The sequence below is a fragment of the Fukomys damarensis genome, unplaced genomic scaffold (genome assembly GCF_012274545.1).
Source record: "Fukomys damarensis isolate Sample0158 unplaced genomic scaffold, DMR_v1.0_HiC HiC_scaffold_28, whole genome shotgun sequence".
In the NCBI taxonomy this organism is placed as follows: domain Eukaryota; kingdom Metazoa; phylum Chordata; class Mammalia; order Rodentia; family Bathyergidae; genus Fukomys; species Fukomys damarensis.
This window is the reverse complement of record NW_022900940.1, coordinates 46408858-46416542: the sequence shown is the minus strand read 5'-3', so window position 1 is coordinate 46416542 and position 7685 is coordinate 46408858.

Sequence of the window (7685 nt, the reverse complement as noted above, 5' to 3'; positions counted from 1 at the left end):
TTCTGCTGCCCCTTGCAAGCACAAGGGCCTGAGTTCGATCCCTGGTACAATATAATATATATGTATATATATATACATATATATTACTACCTGTGCTTAGTGTAATCTTTGAAATTGAATTGATTGAGCAGAATATATAATCCGATTAACAGATCAGTAGACCATAGTAACTGATGGAATAATCGCTATTTGAAGTGAATAGTCAGGAATCATTTTCTCGAGTCAGGGACGGCTGTGGTTAGGGTTGTGAAGACCCCTTGAAGGCCCCTGTGTTGAAGGCTCAGTGCCCAGAGAGGTGCTCTTGGGAAGGGTGGAAACACAGGAGTGGGACCTAGACGGATCTCACTGGGTCCCTGGGAGGTAGGCCCTTGGAGGGGAACTCTGCTCCCTTCCTGTCTCTCTGTCTCTTGCTTCCCAGCCATGAGAAGAATACTTTGCTCTATCACACACACAACATGATATGTCACCCTGCCCAAATCATGGGGTTGGCTGCTTAGAGACCACAAGCTCCAAAACCTGTCTCTGTACAGATTGATTATCTCTAGTATTTAGTTATAGTGACAGAAAGCTGATGAGTACACTGACCCTGAAGACCAGGGTAACTGCATATGATTTTCAAACACTTGCATGACCTATTTCTTATGGCCATTTACCACTGTGCATCAGGATTACTTGTCTTTCTAGATACAAACAAGCTTTCTCTGTTCCTTGTCACAAGCAAATTGGTCATCACATTGCTCCTGTTTAGCTATTACTGGTTCAGACATTCACAAGGACAGAATGGGCATCCAAACACCTCAGGTAAACTAACCCAGCTGTCCTAGCTTAGGTATTGTTAGCCCATTAATTAATGGGTTACACAATCCACACTTGACTTCTAGGGAATATTTCTGTGAACATTTGGATGATGACAGGTGGGATTCATCAGCTGGTGACTGAAACCACAGCCTAAATGATACGTTTCTCATTATAGTGTAATTATGGAACAGACTGGCTTTGCCTGTTTAATATTAACGAGGTAGAGACTGTAGGCTCCATCCTTAAGTTACTCAGGGAGATAAACTTGGTTTTTTCCCAAGTAGCGCACTGAGTTCTGGGTCACTCTCTCAGTGGTGTTGTGGGTATGAGTCTCTCTCCCTTCCTGGCCTATGCAGCCTCCACAAGCCAGAGAAGTGAGCAATGAATAACCACAGGCTCCAGGAAAATAAAGGCAATATGCTTCAGTAGACTGGTTTCACAGAGGGCAGGAGGTGCATCTTCTTTCAGCTTCATCTTTTTATCTTTTTTTCCTCCCTAGAAGTAAAACACTTCATGGGCCATATGAATCTTCTAGGAGGCTGAATTCAAATTGGCTGGGCCAGGACATTTTAACTTCTTCTTCTTTTCTTTTGTTGGTACTGGGGATCGAACTTGGGTCCTTGAACTTGTGAGGCAGGCAGCGGAACCACTGAGCTACATCCCCGGCTCCTTAACTTCTAGATGCAAAGGCTGATTAGAACAGCATTGGCAGTAATGTATAAGTGAGATGCCATGAGCTGCTAAATATGAAAAAAATGACATTATATACTTTTAGTGGCTTCTAAGTAAATAGAGCCTTCTTTTATTCTAATATATTATGGTGGTACACCAACCAACCTTTAACATTGGCTTTGCCATTTAAGTGCTACCTATCTCTTTCTAAGGCAACCTATTGAGCCCATCCAAATCCCAGCCAAATGGAAATAATAATACCTATCTTGTAGTATACTGGTGAGAATTAAGTAGAAAAATATACATCTAGTAACTGGCACAGTGTTTATCACAGTGTGCACTTGATGTTAACTATTATGGTTTATATTTTTATTCTAAACATTCGCTAGCTAAAGAGAACTTTGCCAAGCTAAGAAGAACTTTGCCAAGACTTGAGGCACCCAGAAGAGAGGGTTACTATTTCCAGGTTACATCATAATTGCAAACATTCATAATGGCTTGAATGCAATTATAATTCTTCAGACCTGGCTGATTTGCCCCTGGGGATCTTAGAAAGGTAATGCATAATAAGAAAATGTACAATCTGTATATGTTCTTTCTAGAACTTGTCCAATTCCCAAGGAACAAAAAGCGTAGTTCAATATACAAGTGCTTTGGAAAGCTGAAAACACTGCAGGGTGAAAGCTAAGGGCAGAATAACTAATTTTCTCCCTTCAGTGTGGCCCAAGTATCCATGTCTTTCCTTGACCTCCTCTGTATCACCTTCACTATTCAAGTGAGTAGGAAAGAAGTATCATCTCTTATGAAATTCTAGTGTTCCAGAAATTTTGACCAAACCATCTCGGCTTTTTGCTCAGCATCCTCAGTCTTTTAAGTTATACCTCTGAAACAGAGGCTTCAGTTGCCAATGGGGCTCTACAAAATGAAAGCTGCAGTCCAAATGATTACCTAATAAACAATGAGGAAGCAGAAAAGAAAGCTCCCTGAACTAAAAGAAAGCCCAGCACCAAGTGGTTGCCCCATATTTTATGAGCAAATTCTGCACAAAGATCCAGAGGAAAAAAACTGGGATCAATTTGCTGAAGGTAAATAAAACATTAACCACTTAACCACAGTATAAACAAAAGACCTCCGGTTCACTTACACATCCATGTTTTTTTGTTAGCTTTTGCATTATCTGCTTCCTTTATAAGATCTTAAGTGCCATAGGGAAGAAACTACAGGTGTATCATTTTCCTATTGTAACTTCACTACTTGCTACTATGCCCGATAAGAGTAGGCACTCAAAAATGTATTGAATAAGTATTATTTTTTTATTTAAGAGGAATATGAATCTCAGCTACAAGTTGCCCTTTCCAGAGGCAGATGCTGAGAAAAGCTTTGTGGGTGGGCGTGGACGTGGGATTCCGCTAGATGCCTTCCCACCCTTACAAATGATACAGTGGAAATACCAGGAGAACTCCCTTCCTCCTTGAACTCCCTCCACTGCCATCAGCTAAGAAAACTTAGCATTGTGCTGCTCACAGGAGAGGAGAACGCTCTGAAGGTGCCTATCCATTATTGAAAAGTAGGCAATGAAGGATGAATGTAAAAGATGAGAAGCAATAAATTGGCAACTGATACACATGTACACGTGTAATTCTCGTAATCCTCATAATGACGCTATGCAGAAAGAATAGAAGTCATTGGTATTTTATTGCTGAGATAATTTGCCTAAAGTTACGAAGGTAGCCAGGATTTATATCCCAAGGGAATGACCTAGAGCCAAGGCTCTTGCTGGTGGGATGGGCCACTGCTTCCTATGCATATAAAGGTGCGATCTGTGTACGTGTCATTGGCCAACCCATTGTTATTTAAAGAATTATGTCTTTTTTTTAAGGGAAGAGGTATGATTTCCTATAAGCAAGAAGGTCTAAAAGCTGTTTCCACAATGCAGTGGGCAGCCTGCACCTGGCCAGTCCCACCCCAACGCTGCTGTGCCTCCTGTGGTTGCCTGATGTTGCCGCAGCTAAGGAAGCTCTGGACAATAGAGACCAGAATGGAAAATCACATCACCATCCTTTTTTCCTTTTTGGCACCCAAGAAGCTTTTGGGAAACCTTTAGTAAAACATATTAAGATGCTTAATACAAAATGTGTAGCTCTTTGAAAGTCTTCACCCTTTCCCCCAGATCTGGAAGGGGAAATGAGGCAGCAACACTTTAAAATTTCTACTCAGAGACAAATCTGTGTTTTTATACAATTTTATCACTGTCACAAATACAAAAAGTATTAGAGATGAGTCCTCTGGAGTTGTTGGCATCTCTGAGCTTTGGTCAAAACTGTCATTTCTTATTCTTTTTATCATTTGATCCTTGGACCTTTGTATCTATTTTGTAAATCTCTTGACACGATCATTTCCTCGCTTTCCAAATTCCTTCCTCTCATGACCCTTGTTTCATAACTACCAATGAAAGCTAAAAGTGGCTCTGCAGAAACAGCTTTTATGGGAGGTAAAGCGAGTACTGCAGTTCCCCAGTTCTCCCAACCACCCTTTGGTAGTCATTTGTGGTCTTTTGGATTCGGTTTCTGAATTTGCCAAGGCTGAATCCTCTCACTTATGCTTTAATAGAATCAGTGTTTTAAAATAGAAACTTCCAAATACCGCTCAATAGACTAAAATGTTTTTATAAATGTGTTGGAAGTCTTTCCTCTGAGATAGAAGGAGACAAGGATGCCCACTTTTGCCATTTCTGTTCAGTGCGGTACTAAGTCTCAGCCAGAGCTTTTAGGCAAAAGAAAGAAAGGAGTCTGGCTTCATGTCATTTAGAGCACTGATGAAAAGGACTGCAGACTGCTAGAGCCCCTCCCAACCCCTGCAGAAACAGTATTTCTGAACCTGCATTCAATGAACTTTATAAGAAATTCTCATGTGAGTTTGTATTATTAACTTTCCCACTGCTGGGACAAAATACCTAACACCACAAATTAGAGAGGTTTATTTTGGCTCACAGTTTCAGAGAGTTTCATTCACCATTAGCTGGCCCTGCCTCAGAAACTGCATGGTGGAAATGTTTGGCAGAGGAAAGTTCCTCAACCCATGGCAGCCAGAAAACCAGAAAATGGAAAAGGAGAGGAGGTGGCAGGGGAAAGAAAACAGCATTCCAGTCAGGGCCAGTAACTCACCTGAACCAAGCAGACCCTGCTCTTGCCGGCACATTCAGCTTGTTTAGCTCCCCAAGTCCCAATTACCTCCTGAAGCCCCCCTCTGACCACGTGGGACTTTTGCTGGACATTTAGATCTAAACCATAGCAGCTCTGCAGTGTCGTGGTAAAGGCACGGATCTTGAAAATGAGGAGAGTTGGTTCAAATTCTAGCAGCTTTGTACAGTGAGGACAAGTGGACAAACACACCTGGTCCTTCTGACCCTCAGGCTGAACGCTGGCTCTCTCCAAGATACAATTAATGCTATTTCTTAAAATCCTGCACACAGCTCAGTGAGGGCTAATCTGTTCTTTGCTGGGCACTTTCTCCATGGTGTCTGAGTCATTCTCTGTGTAGTTTGAGCCATGGAACAGCAAGTTTCCTTACTTCTGAGGCCATGTCCCACAAAGGAAATTGTACGGTGGCCCCAGGAGGCTTGATCATGATCCATCAGTGTGAGGCTGCACCAAAGAAACCATTTTACATAAAAAGATGTCCATCACTGAACTTTCTAAAAAGTTAAAACTATATATATTAAAGTTAAAAATACCTTGCTGTTGGAGAAGGATCTGTCTAGCCATAAACAGGAAGTATACCCTTGTTTTATCCATGTTTGGTCCTCCTGTTTTCTCAGCGTCCTTGAGGAATTTGGCATTGACTCTGACCTTGACCCGAGAGGGATGTCAGACATGGGGTCTGGAGTCCCTGGCCACTGCTTAAGTGGAGGATCCAAGAACTGACTTGCTGTCAATCAGATCCTTCCGCTCACTGAAAGATCTAGCAGCAGAACTCTGGAGAGACTTAAGAGCTCCTGCGGCCAGGCTCACAGAGCATAGCTGCCTTATCTCTCCCTACACATGGAACCTCAGATCTTGATTCCAGAATTCATCTAATATTCTTATTTATCCCTTATCTGTCCATTGCTTAAGTTCCTACACTAGATAACTTGCAATCAAAGAACTTTAGTCTTGCTAAACTACTGAGTATGGCTATGATCTGGAGAAATTTTCTCTCCTTTTTTGAGCTTCAATATTCTCATCTATACAGTGGATGCAATGTTTTGGAGTGGATGGCCTCTTTACATGAATAATTACACCAGTGTGAAGAGAAAGTGAACAAACTTAAAAAATAATTATTATTTTGAGTGTTGTGCTGCACCTGAGAGGCTACAAAGATAACCGAGACATTGTGTTAAGATTCCATGCTGTTCTGGGTACCTTGTTTATATGTAATGAGCATGGGAGAGTCAGTATTTGTAAACCTTTTATCTGAAGTAATATTTTCCCTGTAGATTTGGATGGAAATGGGGGAGCGCGTTGGCATACCACAGAACAGCTCACGGAGAGAGATCCTGTGGATATGGGGATTTGCTGCAAGGTTGCTCCTGGCATCCCTGAAGGAAGGAAAGACTCTGTGGCTGGCTGCTGCCCCTGCAGCCCAGAACAGCTCCCAGCACACATCCCAAAGCCTGAACCTCAACTCACTGATGCCAGTCAGCCACTGGTGGAATTCTGGGACTGACATTGATGACGTCCTGCAGACTGCGAAGCTCTTACACCCGACTGTGGACTCGATCTGACTTCAGGAAGGAAAAGCGGGGTGGGGGGGACACGCCACCTACTGCTGCCTCTTCTCTGCTTGCTGCAGGCTTCTAGTGGTTGCCCCTGTGGGTGTGTGGCTGAATGTAGTAAGGAGACAGAGTATGGTTGGAAATGTTGCCTATGATGCCGAAGCACCCAGGCCCATATGTGCTTCTTCAGCCTTAAGAAGAAGAATGCATGCACTTAAGCTTTCTGTTCTTAATCAATAGGAAGAGTTAAGATTTATGGAAGGACCACTCAGTGACATAAACATCACTACTCATTTTTCAGTTAAGGCTTGGCAAAAAAAAAAAAAAAAAAAAAGAAAAAAAAAAAAAAAAAAGGAAGAGTCTCACTTAGAGTGTCCGCCTCTCGTTCTGGACTTGTCTTGAGCAATGTAGTCCACGCCATTTGTCTCTCTTCCTTCACTAATGAGGAAGGGGAAAGGAGACAGCTAAGTAACAAGAGATACGATGGGTAGCTGCACTTTTGTGCTCGGTTTCCCTATCATGTACAACCTACTGCTAACAGCTCATAGTGACATTCGCCCCTGAGAATAGGCATAAATGCTAGGCTTAGTGGCTCAGACCTCTGTGTAGATAGCAAGAAATAACATGAATCCTCCTGACTCTCTGCTTCCGACAGCCTCAGACATTCAACACCCAGTTATCCACACTTAGATTTTTAATTCCAGATGGTTGCATCTCAACACCCAGAGAAATTTAGAACTAAATTTTCTTCTTTCTGCTTTCCCCCTAAGGCACAAGTTCTATTTAATATTAAACTGTGCAAAGCCTAAAGATAATAGCAAACAAGATATTCCTGCTAAGTCCTGTCAACATTACAAAGTTGAACAAGCAGATTTTCAGCAACTGATTCTCTGTTAGTCAATTCTACCAGCAGAAAATACCCAATCAGACCCCGGGCTGGAATCAAATGAGTGAAGTACAATGAAGAAACTTCACGAGCACTTCTGATATGCTTGCAGTTGGCTGTTCTTGGAGGCTTCTGGTTTGCATCTATTACAATTATCATCATTTAGTGAAAACCAAGAAGTAGATCAAGACGTTCATACTACCCTGAGTAAATAGAGACATACACATTTGCCCAAAATAAATGCGGTAAGTAGTTAGGAACATATAAAGGTGACTCCAAAGTATATCCAAAGCACTGAGCTCAGTGACTTCTATTCTTCTAAGAAAGGAAGCCTTGCCAGTTTCATAAATCATCCCACCTATGGGCTCAATGTCATGTACTTTACAAATATTCAGATATATTCCACCTCCCTCCCTCCTACTTATCAGGCAATAAAGAAAATGTATAAAAATATTCAGCTACATTTGTCAAACAGGGGCTGTTTTTGAAGAATGCAGCAGAGTCTCGGTAGATTTCCATGGATAGCAGCTGAGGAAACGATCAATTCTCTGCAAACTCACCTCACACCTGGTGTCA